This window comes from Vicugna pacos, chromosome 28, assembly GCF_048564905.1.
Source record: "Vicugna pacos chromosome 28, VicPac4, whole genome shotgun sequence".
NCBI lineage: Eukaryota > Metazoa > Chordata > Mammalia > Artiodactyla > Camelidae > Vicugna > Vicugna pacos.
The window spans coordinates 427,872-452,144 of NC_133014.1; the positions used below are offsets into that span (position 1 = coordinate 427,872).

Sequence of the window (24,273 nt, forward strand, 5' to 3'; positions counted from 1 at the left end):
ACGGCACAAGAGGGACAGGTGCAGAAGTGTGTCGGCATAGGTGGGAGTAGGCCCAGGAGTGTGCCGACACAGGAGGGAGCAGGCTCAGGAGTGTGCAGGCCAAGGAGTGTGCAGAGACAGGAGAGTGCAGGCCCAGGATTGTACAGGCCCAGGGCTGTGCATTCCAATCCGTGTGCAGCCCCAGGAGTGTGCCGGCACAGATGGGAACAAGCCTAGGTGTGCACAGGCATAGGTGGTAACAGGCCCAGGAGTGTACAAGCCCAGGTTCATGCAGGCTGAGGTGTGCGCAGATCCAGGAGTGTGTAGGCCCAGGTGTGTGCAGTCCCAGGAGTCTGCAGGCCCTGGGTGGTGCAGGCCCAGGAGTGTGTAGGTACAGGAGGGAGGAGGCCCAGGAGTTTGCAGGCAAGGAGTGTGTAAGGATAGATGCGTACAGGCCCTGGAGTGTGCAGGCCCTTGAGTGTGCACACGAGGGATTGTGCGAGCCCAGGAGAGGGCAGGCCCAGCAGTGTGCAGGCCCAGGAGTGTGCAGACACAGGAGGGATCAGTCACAGGAGTGTGCAGGTCCAGGAGTATACAGGCCCAGGTGTGTTTAGGCCCAACATTGTGCAGGTCCAGGAGTGTGCAGGCCCAGGAGTGTGCAGACAGAGGAGTGTGCAGGCCAAGGAGGGTGCAGGCCCAGGCCAGGGCAGGCCCAGGAGGGTACAGACCCTGGAGTGTTCAGGCCCAGGAGTATGCATGCCCAGGGCTGTGAGGCCCAGCAGTGTTCAGGCCCTGGATTGTACAGAATCAGGAGTATACAGGCCCAAGTGTGTTAATACCCAAGATTGTGCAGGTCCTGTTGTGTGCAGGCCCATGAGTGTGCAGTTCGAGCAGTGTGCAGGCCCAGTAGTGTGCAAGCCTAGGCCAGTGAAGGCATAGGCCAGGGAAGGCCCAGGAGTGTACAGGCCCAGGAGTGTACAGGCCCAGGTTCGTGCAGGCCCCGGTGTGCGCAGGTCCAGGAGCGTGCAGGCCCAGTAGTGTGCAGTCACAATACGGAACAGGCCAAGGAGTGTGCAGGCCCAGGTGTGTGCAGGCTCTGGGATGTGCAGACCCAGGAGTGTGCAGGCCCAGCAGGGTGTTGTCCCAGGTGTGTGCAGACCCATTAGTGTGCAGGCCCAGGAGTGTGCAGGCGCACAAGTGTGCAGTCCCAGAAGTGTGATGGCACAGGAGGGAGCAGGCCCAGAAGTGTGCAGATCCAGGACTGTGCAGGCCTAGGTTAGGTCAGGCCCAGGAGTGTGCAGGTCCAGGAGAGTGCCGGCCGAATTGGGGGCAGGCCCAGGAGAGGGAAGGCGCAGGAGTGTCCAGGCCCAGGTGTGTGCAGACGAGGGATTGTGTGGGCCCAGGAGAAGGCAGGCCCAGGAGTGTGCAGGGCCAGAAGTGTGCAGGCCCAAGAGTATGCAAGGCCAGTAGTGTTCAGGCCCAGGAGTGTGCAGGACCAGGAGATTTCAGGCCCAGGAGTATGTAGTCACAGGAGGGAGCAGGTACAGGGTTGTGCAGGTACAGGAGTGTGCAGGCCCAGGAGTGTGCACACAAGGGATTGTGCGGGCCCAGGACAGGGCAGGCCCAGCCGTGTGCAGGCCCAGGCCAGGGCAGGCCCAGGAGGGTACAGACACTGGAGTGTGCAGGCCCAGGAGTGTGCAGGCCCAGGGCTGTGAGGCCCAGCAGTGTTCAGGCCCTGGATTGTAGAGAATCAGGAGTGTGCAGGCCCAGGAGTGTGCAGGCACACGTAGGAGCAGGCCCAGTAGTGTGCAGGCCCAAGGGTGTGCAGGGGTAGGAGAGGGCTGGCTGAAATGGGCGCAGGCCCAGGAGAGGGAAAGCGCAGGAGTGTGCAGGCCCAGGAGTGTGCTGACGAGGGATTGTGTGGGCCCAGGAGAAGGCAGGCCCAGGAGTGTGCAGGGCCAGAAGTGTGCAGGCCCAAGAGTGTGCAGGGCCAGTAGTGTTCAAGCCCAGGAGTGTGCAGGACTAGGAGATTTCAGGCCCAGGAGTATGTAGTCACAGGAGGGAGCAGGTACAGGAGTTGCAGGCCCAGGAGTGTACAGGCCCAATTCGTGAAGGCCCAGGTTTGTGCACGTCCAGGAGTGTGCAGGCCCAGGTGTGTGCTGTCCCAGGATTGTGCAGGCCCAGGAGAGGGCAGGCCATGGATTGTGCAGTCCGAGGAGTGTGCAGGCCCAGGAGTGTGCAGACACCAGCTTGTGCAGAGACAGGGGTGTGCAGGCCCAGGATTGTACAGGATCAGGGCTGTGCAGGCCAAGCCGTGTGCAGCCCCAGGATTGTGCCGGCACAGATCGGAACATGCCGAGGAGTGTACAGGCATTGGTGGGATCAGGCCCAGGAGTGTACAAGCCCAGGTTCATGCAGGCCCAGGTGTGGGCAGGTCCAGGAGTGTTTAGGCCCAGGTGAGTGTAGTCCTAGGAGGGTGCAGGCCCAGAAGAGCACCGGCCCTGGAGTGTGCAGGCCCAGGGATATGTAGGTGCAGGAGGGAGCAGGCCCAGGAGTTTTTAGGCCAAGGAGTGTGTAGGGACAGATGCGAGCAGGCCCTGGAGTGTGCAGCCCCAGGAGTGTGCAGGTTCATGAGAGGGTCGGCCGAGGTGTGGGCTGGCCTGGGATAGGGCAGGGCCAGGGGTGTGTAGGCCCAAGACTGTGCTTGCCTAGGAATATGCAGTCACAGGAGGGAGAAGGCCCAACAGTGTGCAGGCCAAGTAGAGTGCAGGCCCAGGCCTGTGCAGTCCCAGGTGTGTGCAGGCCCAGGAGAGGGCAGGCCCCGGTGTGTGCAGGCCCAGGAGTGTGCAGACACAGGAGGGATCAGTCACTGGATTGTGCAGGTCCAGGGGTATACAGGCCCAGTTGTGTGCAGGCCCAACATTGTGTAGGTCCAGGAGTGTACAGGCACAGGAGTGGGCAGACAGAGGAGTGTGCAGGAAAAGGAATATGCAGGCCCAGACCAGGGCAGGCCCAGGTGTGTACAGGCCCATGTGTGTGCAGGCCCCGGATTTGCAGGCCCAGGCGTGGGCAGGCCCAGCATTTTGCAGGCCCAGGAGTGTGCAGGCCCAGGAGTGTGCAGACAGAGGAGTGCGCAGGACAAGGAGGGTGCAGGCCCAGGAGTGTGCAGGCCCTGGAGAGGACAATCCCTGGAATGTGCAGGCCCAGGACTGTGCAGACCAAGCAGTGTGCACCCCCAGGAGTGTGCAGGCACATGTGGGAGCAGCCCCAGTAGTGTGCAGACCCAGGAGTGTGCAGGCAAAGGAGGGTGCAGGCAAAGGAGGGTGCAGGCCCAGTCCAGGGCAGGTCCAGGAGTGTTCAGGCCCAGGAGTGTGCAGACACCGGAGTGTGCAGAGACAGGAGTGTGCAGGCCCAGGGCTGTGCAGACCCAGGAGTGTGCAGGCCCAGGAGTGTGCAGTCCCTGTAGTGTGCAGAACCAGGGGACGTCAGGCCCCAGAGTGTGCAGGCCCAAGAAAGGGCAGGTCCAAGGGTGTTCAGGCGCAGGAATGGGGAGTCCCAGGACCTTGCCCACCAAGCAGAGGGCAGGCCCAGGCGTGTGCATGCCCAGGAGTGTGCAGGCACAGGAGGCAGCAGACCGAGGAGGGTGCAGACCCAGGTGTGTGCAGGCACAAGTGGGAGCAGTCCCAGTAGTGTGCAGGCCCAGAGTGTGCAGGTGCAGGATAGGGCCGGCCGAATTGGGGGCAGGCCCAGGAATTGGAAGGCGCAGGAGTGTGCAGGGCCAGAAGTGTGCTGTCCCAAGAGTGTGCAGTGCCAATAGTGTTCAGGCCCAGGAGTGTTCAGGACCAGGAGTTTGTAGGCCGAGGAGTATGTAGTCACAGGAGGGAGCAGGTACAGGAGTGTGGAAGCCCAGGAGTGTACAGGCCAATGTTCGTGCAGGCCCAGGTGTGCACAGGTCCAGGAGAGTGCATGCCCTGGTGTGTGCAGTCCCAGGAGTCTGCAGGCCCTGGGTGGTGCAGGCCCAGGAGTGTGTAGGTACAGGAGGGAGGAGGCCCAGGAGTTTGCAGGCAAGGAGTGTGTAAGGATAGATGCGTACAGGCCCTGGAGTGTGCAGGCCCTTGAGTGTGCACACGAGGGATTGTGCGAGCCCAGGAGAGGGCAGGCCCAGCAGTGTGCAGGCCCAGGAGTGTGCAGACACAGGAGGGATCAGTCACAGGAGTGTGCAGGTCCAGGAGTATACAGGCCCAGGTGTGTTTAGGCCCAACATTGTGCAGGTCCAGGAGTGTGCAGGCCCAGGAGTGTGCAGACAGAGGAGTGTGCAGGCCAAGGAGGGTGCAGGCCCAGGCCAGGGAAGGCCCAGGAGTGTACAGGTCCAGGAGTGTGCAGGCCCAGGAGAATGCAGTCACAGGAGTGAGCAGGTACAGGAGTGTGCAGGCCCAGGGGTGTACAGGCCCAGGTTCGTGCAGACCCCGGTGTGCGCAGGTCCAGGAGCGTGCAGACCCAGGAGTGTGCAGACACAATATGGAACAGGCCCAGGAGTGTGCAGGCTAAAGGGTGTGCATACCCAGGCCTGTGCAGGCCCAGGAATGTGCAGACACTGGAGGGAGCAGGCACACTAGTGTACTGGCACAGGAGTGTACAGCCCTGGTGTATGCAGGCTCTGGGATATGCAGACCCAGGAGTGTGCAGTCCCAGGATTGTGCAGAGGAGTGTGCAGGCCCAGGATGGTGCAGTTCCAGGAGTGTGAAGGCCCAGGCCAGGGCAGGCCCAGGAGTGTGTAGGCACAGGAGGAAGCAGACCGAGGAGTTTGCAGTCCCAGGTGTGTGCAAGCACAAGTGGAGCAGGCCCAAGAGTGTACAGTCCCAGGTTTGTGAAGGCCCAGGTTTGCGCAGGTCCAGGAGCGTGCAGGCCCAGGTATGTGCAGTCCCAGGAGTGTGCAGGCCCTGGAGAGGACAGGCCATTGAATATGCAGGCCCAGGAGTGTGCAGGCCCAGGGGTGTGCAGGCCCTGGAGTTTGCAGACACCGGAGTGTGCATGGACAGGGGTGTGCATGCCCAGGAGTGTACAGGCCCAGGAGTGTGCAGGACCAGGAGTGTGCAGACACTGGAGTGTGCAGAGACAGGAGTGTGCAGGCCCAGGGGTGTGCCGGCACAGGTGGGAACAGGGCTAGGAGTGTGCAGGCATAGATGGGAGCAGGCCCAGGAGTGTACAAGCCCAGGTTTATGCAGGTCCAAGTGTGCGCAGGTCCAGGAGTGTGAAGGCTCAGGTGTCTGCTGTCCCAGGAGTGTGCAGGTCCTGAAGTTTGCAGGCCCAGGAGTGTACAAGCCCAGGTTCATTCAGGCCCGAGTGTTCGCAGGTCCAGGAGTATGAAGGCCCAGGTGTCTGCTGTCCCAGGAGTGTGCAGGTCCTGAAGATTGCAGGCCCAGGAGTGTGCAGACAAAGGTGTGTGCAGGCCAAGGAGGGTGTAGGTCCTGGAGTGTACAGGCCCAGGAGTGTGCAGGCCAAGGCGTGTGCAGACTCCGCAGTGTGCAGAGACAGGATTGTGCAGGCCCAAGATTGTACAGGCCTTGGGCTGTGCAGCCCAGCAGTGTTCAGGCCCAGGAGTGTGCAAAATCAGGATTATACAGGCCCAGGTGTGTTCAGGCTAAACATTGTGCATGTCTTGGAGTGTGCAGGCCTATGAGTGTGCAATCCAGGTGTGTGCGGGCCCAACAGTGTGCAAGCCTAGGCCAGAGAAGGCCCATGCAGGGAAGGCCCAGGAGTGTACAGATCCAGGAGTGTGCAGGCCCAGGAGTGTGCATGCCCAGGAGTGTGCAGGCACAGGAGGGAGCAGGCCGAGGAGTGTGCAGTCCCAGGTGTGTGCAGGCACAAGTGGGAGCAGGCCCAGTAGTGTGAAGGCCCAAGAATGTGCAGGTCCTGGAGAGGGCCGGCCGAATAGGGGTCAGGCCCAGGAGAGGGAAGGCCCAGGAGTTTGCAGGCTCTGGAATGTGCACACGAGGATTTGTGCGGACCCAGGAGAGGGCAGGCCCAGGAGTGAGCAGACAGAGGAGTGTACAGGCCCAGGAGTGTGCAGGACCAGGAGTGTGCAGACACTGGAGTGTGCAGAGACACGAGTGTGCAGTCCTAGGATTGTGATGGCACAGGAGGGAGAGGCGAAGAAGTGTGCAGGCATAGGTGGGAGCAGGCCCAGTAGTGTGCAGGCACAGGTGGTAGTAGGCTAATGAGTGTGAAAGCCAAGGAGTGTGCAGACACCGGAGTGTGCAGAGACAGGGGAGTGCATATCCTGGAGTCTACAGGCCGAGGAGTGTGCAGGCCCAGGTGTGTGCAGGCACAAGTGGGAGCAGGCCCAGTAGTGTGAAGGCCCAAGTATGTACAGGTCCAGGAGAGGGCCGGCCGAATTTGGGGCAGGCCCAGGAGAGGGAAGTCCCAGGAGTGTGCAGGACCTGGAGTGTGCAGACACAGGAGGGATCAGTCACAGGTGTGTGCAGGTCCAGGGGTATACAGGCCCAGGTGTGTGCAGGCCCAACATTTTGTAGGTCCAAGAGAGGGCAGGCCCAGGAGTGTGCAGACAGTGGAGTGTGCAGGAAAAGGAATACGCAGGCCCAGGCCAGGGCAGGCCCAGGAGTGTACAGGCCCATGTGTGTGCAGGCCCTGGAGTTTGCAGGCCAAGGAGTGTGCAGGCCCAGGAGTGTGCAGACAGAGGGGTGCACAGGACAAGGTAGGTGCAGGCCAAGGAATGTGCAGACCCTGGAGAGGACAATCCCTGGAATGTGCAGGCCCAGGAGTGTGCAGACCAAGCAGTGTGCACCCCCAGGAGTGTGCAGGGCAAGGAGTGTGCAGGCCCAGGAGTGTGCAGGCACAAGTGGGAGCAGCCCCAGTAGTGTGCAGACCCAGGAGTGTGCAGGCCTTGGAGTGTGCAGGCCCAGGAGCGTGCAAGCCCAGTCCAGGGCAGGTCCAGGAGTGTACAGGCCCAGGAGTGTGCAGACACCGGAGTGTGCAGAGACAGGAGTGTGCGGCCCACGGCTGTGCATACCCAGCAGTGTGCAGGCCCAGGAGTGTTCAGTCCCTGTAGTGTGCGGAACCAGGGGACGTCAGGCCCCAGAGTGTGCAGGCCCAAGAAAGGGCAGGCCCAAGGGTGTTCAGGCGCAGGAATGGGGAGTCCCATGACCATACCCACCAAGCAGAGGGCAGGCCCAGGCGTGTACATGCCTAGGAGTGTGCCGGCACAGGAGGGAGTACGCTCAGGAGTGTGCAGGCCAAGGAGTGTGCAGACCGGAGTGTGCACAGACAGGAGAGTGCAGGCCCAGTATTGTACAGGCCTAGGGCTGTGTATTTCAATCCGTGTGTAGCCTCAGGAGTGTGCCGGCACAGATGGGAACAAGCCTAGCTGTGCACAGGCATAAGTGGTAACAGGCCCAGGAGTGTACAAGCCCAGGTTCATGCAGGCCGAGGTGTGCGCAGGTCCAGGAGTGTGTAGGCCCAGGTGTGTGCTGTCCCAGGAGTGTGCGGGCCTAGGAGAACACAGGCTCTGGAGTGTGCAGGCCCAGGAGTGTGGAGGTCCATGAGAGGGCCGGGCGAATTGGAGGCAGGCCCAGGAGAGGGAAGGCCCATGAGTGTGCAGGCCATGAGTGTGCACTCGAGGGATTGTGCGGGCCCAGGAGAGGGCAGGCCCTGGGTGGTGCAGGCCCAGGAGTGTGTAGGTACAGGAGGGATGAGGCCCAGGGGTTTGCAGGCAAGGAGTGTGTAAGGATAGATGCGTACAGGCCCTGGAGTGTGCAGGCCCTTGAGTGTGCACACGAGGGATTGTGCGAGCCCAGGAGAGGGCAGGCCCAGCAGTGTGCAGGCCCAGGAGTGTGCAGACACAGGAGGGATCAGTCACAGGAGTGTGCAGGTCCAGGAGTATACAGGCCCAGGTGTGTTTAGGCCCAACATTGTGCAGGTCCAGGAGTGTGCAGGCCCAGGAGTGTGCAGACAGAGGAGTGTGCAGGCCAAGGAGGGTGCAGGCCCAGGCCAGGGCAGGCCCAGGAGGGTACAGACCCTGGAGTGTTCAGGCCCAGGAGTATGCATGCCCAGGGCTGTGAGGCCCAGCAGTGTTCAGGCCCTGGATTGTACAGAATCAGGAGTATACAGGCCCAGGTGTGTTAATACCCAAGATTGTGTAGGTCCTGTTGTGTGCAGGCCCATGAGTGTGCAGTTCGAGCAGTGTGCAGGCCCAGTAGTGTGCAAGCCTAGGCCAGTGAAGGCATAGGCCAGGGAAGGCCCAAGAGTGTACAGGCCCAGGAGTGTACAGGCCCAGGTTCGTGCAGGCCCCGGTGTGCGCAGGTCCAGGAGCGTGCAGGCCCAGTAGTGTGCAGTCACAGTACGGAACAGACCAAGGAGTGTGCAGGCCCAGGTGTGTGCAGGCTCTGGGATGTGCAGACCCAGGAGTGTGCAGGCCCAGCAGGGTGCTGTCCCAGGTGTGTGCAGACCCATTAGTGTGCAGGCCCAGGAGTGTGCAGGCGCACAAGTGTGCAGTCCCAGAAGTGTGATGGCACAGGAGGGAGCAGGCCCAGAAGTGTGCAGATCCAGGACTGTGCAGGCCTAGGTTAGGTCAGGCCCAGGAGTGTGCAGGTCCAGGAGAGTGCCGGCCGAATTGGGGGCAGGCCCAGGAGAGGGAAGGCGCAGGAGTGTCCAGGCCCAGGTGTGTGCAGACGATGGATTGTGTGGGCCCAGGAGAAGGCAGGCCCAGGAGTGTGCAGGGCCAGAAGTGTGCAGGCCCAAGAGTATGCAAGGCCAGTAGTGTTCAGGCCCAGGAGTGTGCAGGACCAGGAGATTTCAGGCCCAGGAGTATGTAGTCACAGGAGGGAGCAGGTACAGGGTTGTGCAGGTACAGGAGTGTGCAGGCCCAGGAGTGTGCACACAAGGGATTGTGCGGGCCCAGGACAGGGCAGGCCCAGCCGTGTGCAGGCCCAGGAGGGTACAGACACTGGAGTGTGCAGGCCCAGGAGTGTGCAGGCCCAGGGCTGTGAGGCCCAGCAGTGTTCAGGCCCTGGATTGTAGAGAATCAGGAGTGTGCAGGCCCAGGAGTGTGCAGGCCCACGTAGGAGCAGGCCCAGTAGTGTGCAGGCCCAAGGGTGTGCAGGGGTAGGAGAGGGCCGGCCGAATTGGGGGCAGGCCCAGGAGAGGGAAGGCGCAGGAGTGTGCAGGCCCAGGAGTGTGCTGACGAGGGATTGTGTGGTCCCAGGAGAAGGCAGGCCCTGGAGTGTGCAGGGCCAGAAGTGTGCAGGCCCAAGAGTGTGCAGGGCCAGTAGTGTTCAGGCCCAGGAGTGTGCAGGACCAGGAGATTTCAGGCCCAGGAGTATGTAATCACAGTAGGGAGCAGGTACAGGGTTGTGCAGGTACAGGAGTGTGCAGGCCCAGGAGTGTGCACAGAAGGGATTGTGCGGGCCCAGGACAGGGCAGGCCCAGCCGTGTGCAGGCCCAGGAGGGTACAGACACTGGAGTGTGCAGGCCCAGGAGTGTGCAGGCCCAGGGCTGTGAGGCCCAGCAGTGTTCAGGCCCTGGATTGTAGAGAATCAGGAGTGTGCAGGCCCAGGAGTGTGCAGGCCCACGTAAGAGTAGGCCCAGTAGTGTGCAGACCCAAGGGTGTGCAGGGGTAGGAGAGGGCCGGCCGAATTGGGGGCAGGCCCAAGAGAGGGAAGGCGCAGGAGTGTGCAGGCCCAGGAGTGTGCTGACGAGGGATTGTGTGGGCCCAGGAGAAGGCAGGCCCAGGAGTGTGCAGGGCCAGAAGTGTGCAGGCCCAAGAGTGTGCAGGGCCAGTAGTGTTCAGACCCAGGAGTGTGCAGGACCAGGAGATTTCAGACCCAGGAGTATGTAGTCACAGGAGGGAACAGGTACAGGAGTTGCAGGCCCAGGAGTGTACAGGCCCAATTCGTGAAGACCCAGGTTTGTGCACGTCCAGGAGTGTGCAGGCCCAGGTGTGTGCTGTCCCAGGATTGTGCAGGCCCAGGAGAGGGCAGGCCATGGATTGTGCAGTCCGAGGAGTGTGCAGGCCCAGGAGTGTGCAGACACCAGCTTGTGCAGAGACAGGGGTGTGCAGGCCCAGGATTGTACAGGATCAGGGCTGTGCAGGCCAAGCCGTGTGCAGCCCCAGGATTGTGCCGGCACAGATCGGAACATGCCGAGGAGTGTACAGGCATTGGTGGGATCAGGCCCAGGAGTGTACAAGCCCAGGTTCATGCAGGCCCAGGTGTGGGCAGGTCCAGGAGTGTTTAGGCCCAGGTGAGTGTAGTCCTAGGAGGGTGCAGGCCCAGAAGAGCACCGGCCCTGGAGTGTGCAGGCCCAGGGATATGTAGGTGCAGGAGGGAGCAGGCCCAGGAGTTTTTAGGCCAAGGAGTGTGTAGGGACAGATGCGAGCAGGCCCTGGAGTGTGCAGCCCCAGGAGTGTGCAGGTTCATGAGAGGGTCGGCCGAGGTGTGGGCTGGCCTGGGATAGGGCAGGGCCAGGGGTGTGTAGGCCCAAGACTGTGCTTGCCTAGGAATATGCAGTCACAGGAGGGAGAAGGCCCAACAGTGTGCAGGCCAAGTAGAGTGCAGGCCCAGGCCTGTGCAGGCCCAGGTGTGTGCAGGCCCAGGAGAGGGCAGGCCCCGGTGTGTGCAGGCCCAGGAGTTGCAGACCCAGGTGTGTGCAGACACTGGCGTGTGCAGAGACAGGAGTGTGTAGGCCCAGGATTGTACAGGCCAAGGGCTGTGCAGGCCAAGCCATGTGCAGCCCCAGGAATGTGCCGGCACAGATGGGAACAAGCCTAGGAGTGTACAGGCATATGTGGGAGAAGGCCTGGGAGTGTACAAGCCAAGGTTCATGCAGTCACAGGTGTGCGTAGGTCCAGGATTGTGTAGGCCCTGGATTGTACAGAATCAGAAGTATACAGGCCCAGGTGTGTTAATGCCGAAGATTGTGCAGGTCCTGTTGTGTGCAGTCCCATGAAAGTGCAGTTCGAGCAGTGTGCAGGCCCAGTAGTGTGCAAGCCTAGGCCAGTGAAGGCATAGGCCAGGGAAGGCCCAGGAGTGTACAGGTCCAGGAGTGTGCAGGCCCAGGAGAATGCAGTCACAGGAGTGAGCAGGTACAGGAGTGTGCAGGCCCAGGAGTGTACAGGCCCAGGTTCGTGCAGGCCCCGCTGTGCGCAGGTCCAGGAGCGTGCAGGCCCAGTAGTGCGCAGTCACAATATGGAACAGGCCAAGGAGTGTGCAGACCCAGGAGTGTGCAGGCCCAGGAGTGTGCAGGCGCACAAGTGTGCAGTCCCAGAAGTGTGATGGCACAGGAGGGAGCAGGCCCAGAAGTGTGCAGATCCAGGACTGTGCAGGCCTAGGATAGGTCAGGCCCAGGAGTGTGCAGGTCCAGGAGAGTGCCGGCCGAATTGGGGACAGGCCCAAGAGAGGGAAGGCCCAGTAGTGTGCAGACAGAGGAGTGTGCAGGCCCAGGGGGGTTCAGGCTCAGGCCAGGGCCGGCCCAGGGGTGTACAGGCCCAGGAGTTTGCAGGCCCAGGAGTATGCAGTCACAGGAGTGAGCAGATACAGGAGTGTACAGGCCAACGTTCGTGCAGGCCCAGGTGTGCGCAGGTCCAGGGGCGTGCAGGCCCAGAAGTGTGCAGATTCAATACGGAACCGGCCCGGGAGTGTACAGGCCCAGGTTCCTGCAGGCCCCGGTGTGCGTAGGTCCAGGAGTGCGCAGGTCCAAGAGTGTGCAGGCCCAGTTGTGTGCAGGCCCAGGAATGTGCAGGCCCTGTCGACCCTAGAGGGCAGGATGCTGTGACCAGAGGAGGCGCTCTCTAGGACTGAGGGCGGAGGCCGGGAGAGCAGGCGGTTGGAGAGTCGGTGGTGAGGGCTGGAAAGGGGCAGAGCTGCACCAACCAGGTGTGCGGACCTGAGGGCGTGAGGCTGGGCGGCCTGCCGAGGGTGTTCCTGCAGCAGTGCTGGCCCTGGGTGAGGATGTGGTGGGACCAGGGCTGAGCCAGCGGGGCAGAAGGAGGAGGAGCGGGGAGGAGGGCGCCAGAGGGTGCACAGTGGACCGGTCACTGGGCATCTGCAGGTTTGGAGGCGCTCTGCTGTGTGGGGCTCCAGGCCTCCCTGGGTCTGGGGACGTGGGTGTGATGTGACTCGGAAGGAGGCCGGGTGCGCTTCGGACAGCGCCCGCCATCTCTCCCACCCAGGCCCAGTGCTCATGGTCGTGTTGCAGCCTCAGTTTTCCGTCCACTGTCCCAGCAACCCCTTGGTGGTATTCTGAGCAGAGGCAGAGGGTGAGAGTCCTGACTTGGCTTTCCTTCCCTGTGTTTCCAAGTCCACACTCATTCCGCAAGTCGCACGACAGGCCAAGAAATCGGGAGACGCGGTGTCGGGGTAAAGAATAGTGAGTTTATTTGGAAAGGCAGCTGACCGAGAAGATGGCAGGCTAATGTCCTGGAGAGCCACCTTCTCCGAGTGAGACTTCAGGCTCCTTTTACACTCGAAAGGAGAGGGGTTGTGGGTGGTTGGTGCAAAGTCCTTGGTGCAGGAATTCTTTGTTTTTGCAGTTGTGGGTCAGCTCATGGGGCCCCTGTAAAACCTCTAACAAAACAAATGTTACTTTCTGTTCTGCAGCTTGTTGTGTGTATAGGAGAGGAAAAGAGCTCTTATCCTGAAGGCTGAGAGCCTTGAGAACAGGCTCTGCTGTCAATTTCAGGCTGAAGGCAACATTGTTTTACAAAAGGGGCAGAGCTGGTAAGACAGCCTGGAAAACAGCAGAGGGTTAAAGGAAAAAGAACAGATCTAATAGGCAGTCAGATTTGGTCTTTTCTATTACAACTGCTGCCCCAGCAGGGCTGGCCTCAGGGAGGAAGGGTGCCCCTCCGGCCCCCGAGAGCCGCCTGCAGAGGGTGGGGAAGGCAGGGAGGGGTTCTGCCCTGCTGGGGAGGTAAACTAGACATGGCTGATACATGGACAGTGAGTGCAAAGTTAGAAAGCCTCTGGGTTTTCCCTCTTTAGGGAGGGAGAGGGAGGCTCAGCATAGGTCCTTGAGCTTCCGCGAGAAAAGTGGCTCTCAGCCCAGGTCGGCTGCGGGCGCCTCTGGGGTTGTCACACCTGAGGGGCCCTCTGTGGACGGGTCCTGTGTTCTTGGCACTGACGTGGATTTTCCTCCTCCTCTTCCCCAAGGGGCGGTAGAGGCTCCGGGGGCAGCTTCCAGCCGATCACGGCCATCCTGCTGCCCTCATGCACGCTGGCCCTGCACGCCCGGCAGCTGGACGTCAGGCTGCAGCTGGACTACGTCTCCGCCTCGCAGGTAAGAGGAGCCCCGCTGCTTCCCTGGGGGCCGGCAAGGGGGTCCCTCGGGAGGGGTTTCGGTTGGGGGCTCCTGGCTAGACGCCGCAGCCGTGTGAGTGGCACCGTTGGGGTGAAGGAGGCTGGTGCCAGGGACAGGGCAGGCCCAGGAGTGTGCAGGCCCAGGAGTGTGCATGCCCAGGAGTGTGCAGGCATAGGAGGGAGCAGGCCCAGTAGTGTGCAGGCCAAGTAGAGTGCAGGCCCTGAAGTTTGCAGGCCCAGCTGTGTGCAGACAGAGGAGTGTGCAGGCCAAGGAGGGTGCAGGCCCAGGGGTGTACAGGCCCAGGAGTGTGCAGGCCCAGGCGTGTGCAGACTCCGGAGTGTGCAGAGACAGGAGTGTGCAGGCCCAGAATTGTACAGGCCTAGGGCTGTGCAGGCCCAGCAGTGTTCAGGCCCAGGAGTGTGCAAAATCAGGAGTACACAGGCCCAGGTGTGTTCAGGCTCAAGATTGTGCATGTCCTGGAGTGTTCAGGCCCATGAGTGTGCAGTCCAGGAGTGTGCAGGCCCAGTAGTGTGCAAGCCAGGGCCAGAGAAGGCCCATGCCAGGGAAGGCCCAGGAGTGTACAGATCCAGGAGTGTGCAGGCCCAGGAGTGTGCATGCCCAGGAGTGTCCAGATGAGGGGTTTGAGGCCGTGGTGGGATGTACTTCACGGGCATAAATAGCGTAAAGAGCATAAAACTACATGGTAGTGATGGTCGGACAGCATGGGAATGCACTTAATGTTCCTGAAATGCACAATTTAAAAGGGAAAAAAATCTGTATTTTATTAAAGGAAGTGGAAAATGGAAAAATATAGGATGCCATAAATGATGTAAAACAAATAAACTAAACTAAAGAAAAACAAAACAAAAGCAAATTCAGGGGTAGGGAAGTCAACTTCGGGTAGGGGAGGGGATTTATGGTGGGATTTTGGAGAAGGTGTAGGAGGGTGCAGAGGGGGCAGAGCCCTAGTGGGTGATGATGCCTGAAATGGTTCTCCACTGCCCAGCGGCCCAGGTGCAGGTGCAGGAACTGCAGGCTTCTCAGGAGCAGCAAGATCAGCAGGAGCGGCAGGCTCTTCAGGAGTGGCAAGATCAGCAGGAGCGGCAGGCTCTTCAGGAGCGGCGGGCTCTTCAGGAATGGCAGGCTCTTCAGGAGCTGCAGGCTCTTCAGGAGCGGCTAGATGAGCAGGAATGGCAGGCTCTTCAGGAGCTGCAGGCTCTTCAGGAATGGCAGGCTCTTCAGGAGCGGCTAGATCAGCAGGAATGGCGGGCTCTTCAGGAGCAGCTAGATCAGCAGGAGCGTCAGGCTCTTCAGGATCGGTGGGCTCTTCAGGAGCGGCAGGCTCTTCAGGAGTGGCAAGATCAGCAGGAGCGGCAGGCTCTTCAGGAGCTGCAGGCTCTTCAGGAATGGCGGGCTCTTCAGGAGCGGCTAGATCAGCAGGAATGGCGGGCTCTTCAGGAGCAGCTAGATCAGCAGGAATGGCGGGCTCTTCAGGAGCAGCTAGATCAGCAGGAGCGTCAGGCTCTTCAGGATCGGTGGGCTCTTCAGGAGCGGCAGGCTCTTCAGGAGTGGCAAGATCAGCAGGAGCGGCAGGCTCTTCAGGAGCTGCAGGCTCTTCAGGAGCGGCTAGATCAGCAGGAACAGCAGGTTCTTCAGGAGTGGCTAGATCAGCAGGAATGGCGGGCTCTTCAGGAGCGGCTAGATCAGCAGGAACGGCAGGCGCTTCAGGAGCGGCGGGCTCTTCAGGAGCGGCGGGCTCTTCAGGAATGGCAGGCTCTTCAGGAGCTGCAGGCTCCTCAGGAGCGGCTAGATCAGCAGGAATGGTGGGCTCTTCAGGAGCAGCTAGATCAGCAGGAGCGTCAGGCTCTTCAGGATCGGTGGGCTCTTCAGGAGCGGCAGGCTCTTCAGGAGCCGTGGGCTGTTCAGGAGCGGCGGGCTCTTCAGGAGCGGCTAGATCAGGAGGAGAGGCAGGCTCTTCAGGAGCTGCAGGTTGTTCAAGAGCGGCAAGATCAGCAGGAGCGGCAGGCTCTTCAGGAGCGGCTAGATGAGCAGGAGCAGCAGGCTCTTCAGGAGCTGCAGGCAAGATCCTGGGGAGAGACCTGGGCGATGTCTGGGCAGGAGGCTGTGGTGGTGGGGAGCCCTTCATACCCAGACTCTTCCGGAGCCTGTGCTGGCCTTCCACAGTGTGGCACACCAGCCCCTCACTTGGGGAGCTGGCATGAGTGTCCTGGTTCCCCGGATCCTGCGGTGTCTGGCTCTGCAATGACAGTGACCGGCAGCCGGCCCGGCCCGCAGGTCTCAGAGCCCTGCCTGGCCAGGACCACTCCTGCTTCTGCCCCACTCGACCGTCTGCTGCCTGATCAGACTGGGACCTTGGTCATCTCAGTCACCCGGGAGGCAAGAGACACACCCTAGGGCGTGGGCGCCACCTCGGGCAGCAGGGCCCTGCCCCGGTTCTCCACATCCCAGCCAGCCCGCTTGGACCCAGGTTGGTGACGTGATCGGCCCCCCAGGCCTCTGACCCTTCCTCAGCCTGCTCTTGCTTGAGGCAGGACCCCCCCAACATGACTGCCCCACCGCCACCAGTCAGGAAGGGGCTGTGGGGCCACCCGGGTGGGGTCTGAGTGGTGGCCCGGCCTGGGCGGGCCTGCCCTGGGCCTCCCTGTGTTACCTTTCGGTCCCTCTGGCCAAAAGGCCAGAGGCGCCTGGGGTGAGACCCGACCCACTGTCGGCACTGTTGGCAAAGGCCGTTGCTGCGGGCTTTCCGGGGGCCGCGACCTCGGGATCTTGGGATGCAACAAAACATGTCTGAGCTGAGCTGAGTTCACCAGCCAAGTCAGTTGAGAAGTGTCCTTCTCTACACAGCGGGTGCCTGGTGACCTGGGTCCCAAGTTCTGTTGGGCTCTGTTGCCAGGGAAGTGAGGTCACTTCCTGGGGTCCCCTTCCCCAAGCTTCCTCCTTACACAAAGCTCCCCAAGGGCCTTTTTGGGCTGTTGATGGCTCACTTCCCACCCCATGCCATGTCCACCCAGTGACACCAACTCGGCCCCTCCTATAGCCCTGGGGAGGCCTGGATGCAGCCAGGGTCACAGCTCTGATGACACAGCTGGCTTCAGACCCGGCTCCCCCGCCAGCAGTGCTGTCACCCTGGACAAGCCACCTGCTTCTCAGGGTCTCCCCAATCCCCCATCGGCGCAGTGGGGATCATCTGGACCCGGCTTCCTAGGAGAGCCATCATGTCTCTAGAACCACAAACACCTACTGCACCTGTCACCTCTGTGGGCTGGCATCACAGGGAGCTCATGCACAGACTCAGCAAAGGAAGGGCCCCACAGAGGGCTGGTGTGCAGGCCCAGGTGTGTGCAGGCACACGTAGGAGCAGGCCCAGTAGTGTGCAGGCCCAAGAGTGTGCAGGGGTAGGAGAGGGCCGGCCGAATGGGGGCAGGACAAGGAGAGGGAAGGTGCAGGAGTGTGCAGGCCCAGGAGTGTGCAGACGAGGGATTGTGTGGGCCCAGGAGAAGTCAGGCCCAGGAGTGTGCAGGGCCAGAAGTGGGCAGGCCCAAGAGTATGCAGGGCCAGTAGTGTTCAGACCCAGGAGTGTGCAGGACCAGGAGATTTCAGGCCCAGGAGTATGTAGTCACAGGAGGGAGCAGGTACAGGAGTTGCAGGCCCAGGAGTGTACAGGCCCAATTCGTGAAGGCCCAGGTTTGCGCAGGTCCAGGAGTGTGCAGGCCCAGGTGTGTGCAACCCAGGAGTGTGCAGACACGGGAGGGATCAGACAGAAGAATGTACTGGCCCAGGAGTGTACAGGCCCAGGTGTGTGCAGGCTGTGGGCTGTGCAGGCCCAGGAGTGTGCAGGCCCTGGAGAGGACAATCCCTGGAATGTGCAGGCCCAGGACTGTGCAGACCAAGCAGTGTGCACCCCCAGGAGTGTGCAGGGCCAGGAGTGTGCAGGCACATGTGGGAGCAGCCCCAGTAGTGTGCAGACCCAGGAGTGTGCAGGCCGTGGAGTGTGCAGAGACAGGAGTGTGCAGGCCCAGGGCTGTGCAGACCCAGCAGTGTGCAGGCCCAGGAGTGTGCAGTCCCTGTAGTGTGCAGAACCAGGGGACGTCAGGCCCCAGAGTGTGCAGGCCCAAGAAAGGTCAGGTCCAAGGGTGTTCAGGCGCAGGAATGGGGAGTCCCAGGACCGTGCCCACCAAGCAGAGGGCAGGCCCAGGCGTGTGCATGCCCAGGAGTGTGCAGGCACAGGAGGCAGCAGACCGAGGAGTGTGCAGACCCAGGTGTGTGCAGGCACAAGTGGGAGCAGTCCCAGTAGTGTGCAGGCCCAGAGTGTGCAGGTGCAGGATAGGGCCGGCCGAATTGGGGGCAGGCCCAGGAATTGGAAGGCGCAGGAGTGTGCAGGGCCAGAAGTGTGCTGTCCCAAGAGTGTGCAGTGCCAATAGTGTTCAGGCCCAGGAGTGTTCAGGACCAGGAGTTTGTAGGCCGAGGAGTATGTAGTCACAGGAGGGAGCAGGTACAGGAGTGTGGAAGCCCAGGAGTGTACAGGCCAATGTTCGTGCAGGCCCAGGTGTGCACAGGTCCAGGAGAGTGCATGCCCTGGTGTGTGCAGTCCCAGGAGTCTGCAGGCCCTGGGTGGTGCAGGCCCAGGAGTGTGTAGGTACAGGAGGGAGGAGGCCCAGGAGTTTGCAGGCAAGGAGTGTGTAAGGATAGATGCGTACAGGCCCTGGAGTGTGCAGGCCCTTGAGTGTGCACACGAGGGATTGTGCGAGCCCAGGAGAGGGCAGGCCCAGCAGTGTGCAGGCCCAGGAGTGTGCAGACACAGGAGGGATCAGTCACAGGAGTGTGCAGGTCCAGGAGTATACAGGCCCAGGTGTGTTTAGGCCCAACATTGTGCAGGTCCAGGAGTGTGCAGGCCCAGGAGTGTGCAGACAGAGGAGTGTGCAGGCCAAGGAGGGTGCAGGCCCAGGCCAGGGAAGGCCCAGGAGTGTACAGGTCCAGGAGTGTGCAGGCCCAGGAGGGATCAGTCACTGGATTGTGCAGGTCCAGGGGTATACAGGCCCAGTTGTGTACAGGCCCAACATTGTGTAGGTCCAGGAGTGTACAGGCACAGGAGTGTGCAGACAGAGGAGTGTGCAGGAAAAGGAATATGCAGGCCCAGACCAGGGCAGGCCCAGGTGTGTACAGGCCCATGTGTGTGCAGGCCCCGGATTTGCAGGCCCAGGCGTGGGCAGGCCCAGCATTTTGCAGGCCCAGGAGTGTGCAGGCCCAGGAGTGTGCAGACAGAGGAGTGTGCAGGCCAAGGAGGGTGCAGGCCCAGGGCAGGGAAGGCCCAGGAGTGTACAGGTCCAGGAGTGTGCAGGCCCAGGAGAATGCAGTCACAGGAGTGAGCAGGTAGAGGAGTGGGCAGGCCCAGGGGTGTACAGGCCCAGGTTCGTGCAGGCCCCGGTGTGCGCAGGTCCAGGAGCGTGCAGACCCAGGAGTGTGCAGACACAATATGGAACAGGCCCAGGAGTGTGCAGGCTAAAGGGTGTGCATACCCAGGCCTGTGCAGGCCCAGGAATGTGCAGACACTGGAGAGAGCAGGCACACTAGTGTACTGGCACAGGAGTGTACAGCCCTGGTGTATGCAGGCTCTGGGATATGCAGACCCAGGAGTGTGCAGTCCCAGGATTGTGCAGAGGAGTGTGCAGGCCCAGGATGGTGCAGTTCCAGGAGTGTGAAGGCCCAGGCCAGGGCAGGCCCAGGAGTGTGTAGGCACAGGAGGAAGCAGGCCGAGGAGTTTGCAGTCCCAGGTGTGTGCAAGCACAAGTGGAGCAGGCCCAAGAGTGTACAGTCCCAGGTTTGTGAAGGCCCAGGTTTGCGCAGGTCCAGGAGCGTGCAGGCCCAGGTATGTGCAGTCCCAGGAGTGTGCAGGCCCTGGAGAGGACAGGCCATCGAATATGCAGGCCCAGGAGTGTGCAGGCCCAGGGGTGTGCAGGCCCTGGAGTTTGCAGACACCGGAGTGTGCATGGACAGGGGTGTGCATGCCCAGGAGTGTACAGGCCTAGGAGAGTGCAGGCCCAGGAGTGTGCACACAAGGGATTGTGCGGGCCCAGGACAGGGCAGGTCCATGTGTGCGCAGGTCCTGGAGTGTGCAGGCCCAGGTGTATGCAGTTCCAGGATTGTGCAGACCCAGGAGAGGGCAGGCCGTGGAGTGTGCAGGCCCAGGAGTGTGCAGACCCAGGTGTGTGCACACGAGGGATTGTGCGGGCCCAGTATAAGGCAGGCCCAGCAATGTGCAGGGCAAGAAGTATGCAGGCCCAAGAGTGTGCAGAGGAGTGTGCAGTACAAGGAGGGTGCAGGCCCAGGCCAAGGCAGGCCCTGGATTGTGCCGGCCCTGGAGTGTACAGGCCGATGTGTGTGCAGGCCCTAGAGTTTGCAGGCCCAGGATTGTGCAGGCCCAGGAGTGTGCAGACAGAGGAGTGTGCAGGCCAAGGAGGGTGCAAGCCTAGGCCAGGGAAGGCCCAGGAGAGTACAGGCGTGGGAGAGTGTTGGCACAGCAGTGTGCAGGTAAAGGAGGGAACAGGTGCGGGAGAGTACAGGCCCAGGAGTGTGCAGGGCCAGGAGTGTGCAGACACTGGAGTGTGCAGAGACAGGAGTGTGCAGTCCCAGGATTGTGACGGCACAAGAGGGACAGGTGCAGAAGTGTGTCGGCATAGGTGGGAGTAGGCCCAGGAGTGTGCCGACACAGGAGGGAGCAGGCTCAGGAGTGTGCAGGCCAAGGAGTGTGCAGAGACAGGAGAGTGCAGGCCCAGGATTGTACAGGCCCAGGGCTGTGCATTCCAATCCGTGTGCAGCCCCAGGAGTGTGCCGGCACAGATGGGAACAAGCCTAGGTGTGCACAGGCATAGGTGGTAACAGGCCCAGGAGTGTACAAGCCCAGGTTCATGCAGGCTGAGGTGTGCGCAGATCCAGGAGTGTGTAGGCCCAGGTGTGTGCAGTCCCAGGAGTCTGCAGGCCCTGGGTGGTGCAGGCCCAGGAGTGTGTAGGTACAGGAGGGAGGAGGCCCAGGAGTTTGCAGGCAAGGAGTGTGTAAGGATAGATGCGTACAGGCCCTGGAGTGTGCAGGCCCTTGAGTGTGCACACGAGGGATTGTGCGAGCCCAGGAGAGGGCAGGCCCAGCAGTGTGCAGGCCCAGGAGTGTGCAGACACAGGAGGGATCAGTCACAGGAGTGTGCAGGTCCAGGTGTGTTTAGGCCCAACATTGTGCAGGTCCAGGAGTGTGCAGGCCCAGGAGTGTGCAGACAGAGGAGTGTGCAGGCCAAGGAGGGTGCAGGCCCAGGCCAGGGCAGGCCCAGGAGGGTACAGACCCTGGAGTGTTCAGGCCCAGGAGTATGCATGCCCAGGGCTGTGAGGCCCAGCAGTGTTCAGGCCCTGGATTGTACAGAATCAGGAGTATACAGGCCCAGGTGTGTTAATACCCAAGATTGTGCAGGTCCTGTTGTGTGCAGGCCCATGAGTGTGCAGTTCGAGCAGTGTGCAGGCCCAGTAGTGTGCAAGCCTAGGCCAGTGAAGGCATAGGCCAGGGAAGGCCCAGGAGTGTACAGGCCCAGGAGTGTACAGGCCCAGGTTCGTGCAGGCCCCGGTGTGCGCAGGTCCAGGAGTGTGCAGGCCCAGTAGTGTGCAGTCACAATACGGAACAGACCAAGGAGTGTGCAGGCCCAGGTGTGTGCAGGCTCTGGGATGTGCAGACCCAGGAGTGTGCAGGCCCAGCAGGGTGCTGTCCCAGGTGTGTGCAGACCCATTAGTGTGCAGGCCCAGGAGTGTGCAGGCGCACAAGTGTGCAGTCCCAGAAGTGTGATGGCACAGGAGGGAGCAGGCCCAGAAGTGTGCAGATCCAGGACTGTGCAGGCCTAGGTTAGGTCAGGCCCAGGAGTGTGCAGGTCCAGGAGAGTGCCGGCCGAATTGGGGGCAGGCCCAGGAGAGGGAAGGCGCAGGAGTGTCCAGGCCCAGGTGTGTGCAGACGAGGGATTGTGTGGGCCCAGGAGAAGGCAGGCCCAGGAGTGTGCAGGGCCAGAAGTGTGCAGGCCCAAGAGCATGCAAGGCCAGTAGTGTTCAGCCCCAGGAGTGTGCAGGACCAGGAGATTTCAGGCCCAGGAGTATGTAGTCACAGGAGGGGGCAGGTACAGGGTTGTGCAGGTACAGGAGTGTGCAGGCCCAGGAGTGTGCACACAAGGGATTGTGCGGGCCCAGGACAGGGCAGGCCCAGGAGGGCACAGACACTGGAGTGTGCAGGCCCAGGAGTGTGCAGGTCCAGGGCTGTGAGGCCCAGCAGTGTTCAGGCCCTGGATTGTAGAGAATCAGGAGTGTGCAGGCCCAGGAGTGTGCAGGCACACGTAGGAGCAGGCCCAGTAGTGTGCAGGCCCAAGGGTGTGCAGGGGTAGGAGAGGGCCGGCTGAATTGGGGGCAGGCCCAGGAGAGGGAAGGCGCAGGAGTGTGCAGGCCCAGGAGTGTGCTGACGAGGGATTGTGTGGGCCCAGGAGAAGGCAGGCCCAGGAGTGTGCAGGGCCAGAAGTGTGCAGGCCCAAGAGTGTGCAGGGCCAGTAGTGTTCAAGCCCAGGAGTGTGCAGGACTAGGAGATTTCAGGCCCAGGAGTATGTAGTCACAGGAGGGAGCAGGTACAGGAGTTGCAGGCCCAGGAGTGTACAGGCCCAATTCGTGAAGGCCCAGGTTTGTGCACGTCCAGGAGTGTGCAGGCCCAGGTGTGTGCTGTCCCAGGATTGTGCAGGCCCAGGAGAGGGCAGGCCATGGATTGTGCAGTCCGAGGAGTGTGCAGGCCCAGGAGTGTGCAGACACCAGCTTGTGCAGAGACAGGGGTGTGCAGGCCCAGGATTGTACAGGATCAGGGCTGTGCAGGCCAAGCCGTGTGCAGCCCCAGGATTGTGCCGGCACAGATCGGAACATGCCGAGGAGTGTACAGGCATTGGTGGGATCAGGCCCAGGAGTGTACAAGCCCAGGTTCATGCAGGCCCAGGTGTGGGCAGGTCCAGGAGTGTTTAGGCCCAGGTGAGTGTAGTCCTAGGAGGGTGCAGGCCCAGAAGAGCACCGGCCCTGGAGTGTGCAGGCCCAGGGATATGTAGGTGCAGGAGGGAGCAGGCCCAGGAGTTTTTAGGCCAAGGAGTGTGTAGGGACAGATGCGAGCAGGCCCTGGAGTGTGCAGCCCCAGGAGTGTGCAGGTTCATGAGAGGGTCGGCCGAGGTGTGGGCTGGCCTGGGATAGGGCAGGGCCAGGGGTGTGTAGGCCCAAGACTGTGCTTGCCTAGGAATATGCAGTCACAGGAGGGAGAAGGCCCAACAGTGTGCAGGCCAAGTAGAGTGCAGGCCCAGGCCTGTGCAGTCCCAGGTGTGTGCAGGCCCAGGAGAGGGCAGGCCCCGGTGTGTGCAGGCCCAGGAGTGTGCAGACACAGGAGGGATCAGTCACTGGATTGTGCAGGTCCAGGGGTATACAGGCCCAGTTGTGTGCAGGCCCAACATTGTGTAGGTCCAGGAGTGTACAGGCACAGGAGTGTGCAGACAGAGGAGTGTGCAGGAAAAGGAATATGCAGGCCCAGACCAGGGCAGGCCCAGGTGTGTACAGGCCCATGTGTGTGCAGGCCCCGGATTTGCAGGCCCAGGCGTGGGCAGGCCCAGCATTTTGCAGGCCCAGGAGTGTGCAGGCCCAGGAGTGTGCAGACAGAGGAGTGCGCAGGACAAGGAGGGTGCAGGCCCAGGAGTGTGCAGGCCCTGGAGAGGACAATCCCTGGAATGTGCAGGCCCAGGACTGTGCAGACCAAGCAGTTTGCACCCCCAGGAGTGTGCAGGGCCAGGAGTGTGCAGGCACATGTGGGAGCAGCCCCAGTAGTGTGCAGACCCAGGAGTGTGCAGGCCGTGGAGTGTGCAGGCAAAGGAGGGTGCAGGCCCAGGGGTGTACAGGCCCAGGTTCGTGCAGGCCCCGGTGTGCGCAGGTCCAGGAGCGTGCAGACCCAGGAGTGTGCAGACACAATATGGAACAGTCCCAGGAGTGTGCAGGCTAAAGGGTGTGCATACCCAGGCCTGTGCAGGCCCAGGAATGTGCAGACACTGGAGGGAGCAGGCACACTAGTGTACTGGCACAGGAGTGTACAGCCCTGGTGTATGCAGGCTCTGGGATATGCAGACCCAGGAGTGTGCAGTCCCAGGATTGTGCAGAGGAGTGTGCAGGCCCAGGATGGTGCAGTTCCAGGAGTGTGAAGGCCCAGGCCAGGGCAGGCCCAGGAGTGTGTAGGCACAGGAGGAAGCAGGCCGAGGAGTTTGCAGTCCCAGGTGTGTGCAAGCACAAGTGGAGCAGGCCCAAGAGTGTACAGTCCCAGGTTTGTGAAGGCCCAGGTTTGCGCAGGTCCAGGAGCGTGCAGGCCCAGGTATGTGCAGTCCCAGGAGTGTGCAGGCCCTGGAGAGGACAGGCCATCGAATATGCAGGCCCAGGAGTGTGCAGGCCCAGGGGTGTGCAGGCCCTGGAGTTTGCAGACACCGGAGTGTGCATGGACAGGGGTGTGCATGCCCAGGAGTGTACAGGCCCAGGAGTGTGCAGGACCAGGAGTGTGCAGACACTGGAGTGTGCAGAGATAGGAGTGTGCAGGCCCAGGGGTGTGCCGGCACAGGTGGGAACAGGGCTAGGAGTGTGCAGGCATAGATGGGAGCAGGCCCAGGAGTGTACAAGCCCAGGTTTATGCAGGTCCAAGTGTGCGCAGGTCCAGGAGTGTGAAGGCTCAGGTGTCTGCTGTCCCAGGAGTGTGCAGGTCCTGAAGTTTGCAGGCCCAGGAGTGTACAAGCCCAGGTTCATGCAGGCCCGAGTGTTCGCAGGTCCAGGAGTATGAAGGCCCAGGTGTCTGCTGTCCCAGGATTGTGCAGGTCCTGAAGATTGCAGGCCCAGGAGTGTGCAGACAAAGGTGTGTGCAGGCCAAGGAGGGTGTAGGTCCTGGAGTGTACA

General features: G+C 61.5%; 2 protein-coding genes across 2 annotated transcripts in view; both read right to left on the reverse strand.

The window, feature by feature from the left end:
* LOC116277736 (ankyrin repeat domain-containing protein 26-like) overlaps positions 1–24,273 on the reverse strand; it is a 533,747-nt gene that overhangs the window by 236,587 nt on the left and 272,887 nt on the right.
* The window catches only part of LOC140690089 (uncharacterized), a 380,224-nt gene that overhangs the window by 183,521 nt on the left and 172,430 nt on the right, over positions 1–24,273 (reverse strand). The window lies entirely within an intron of this gene.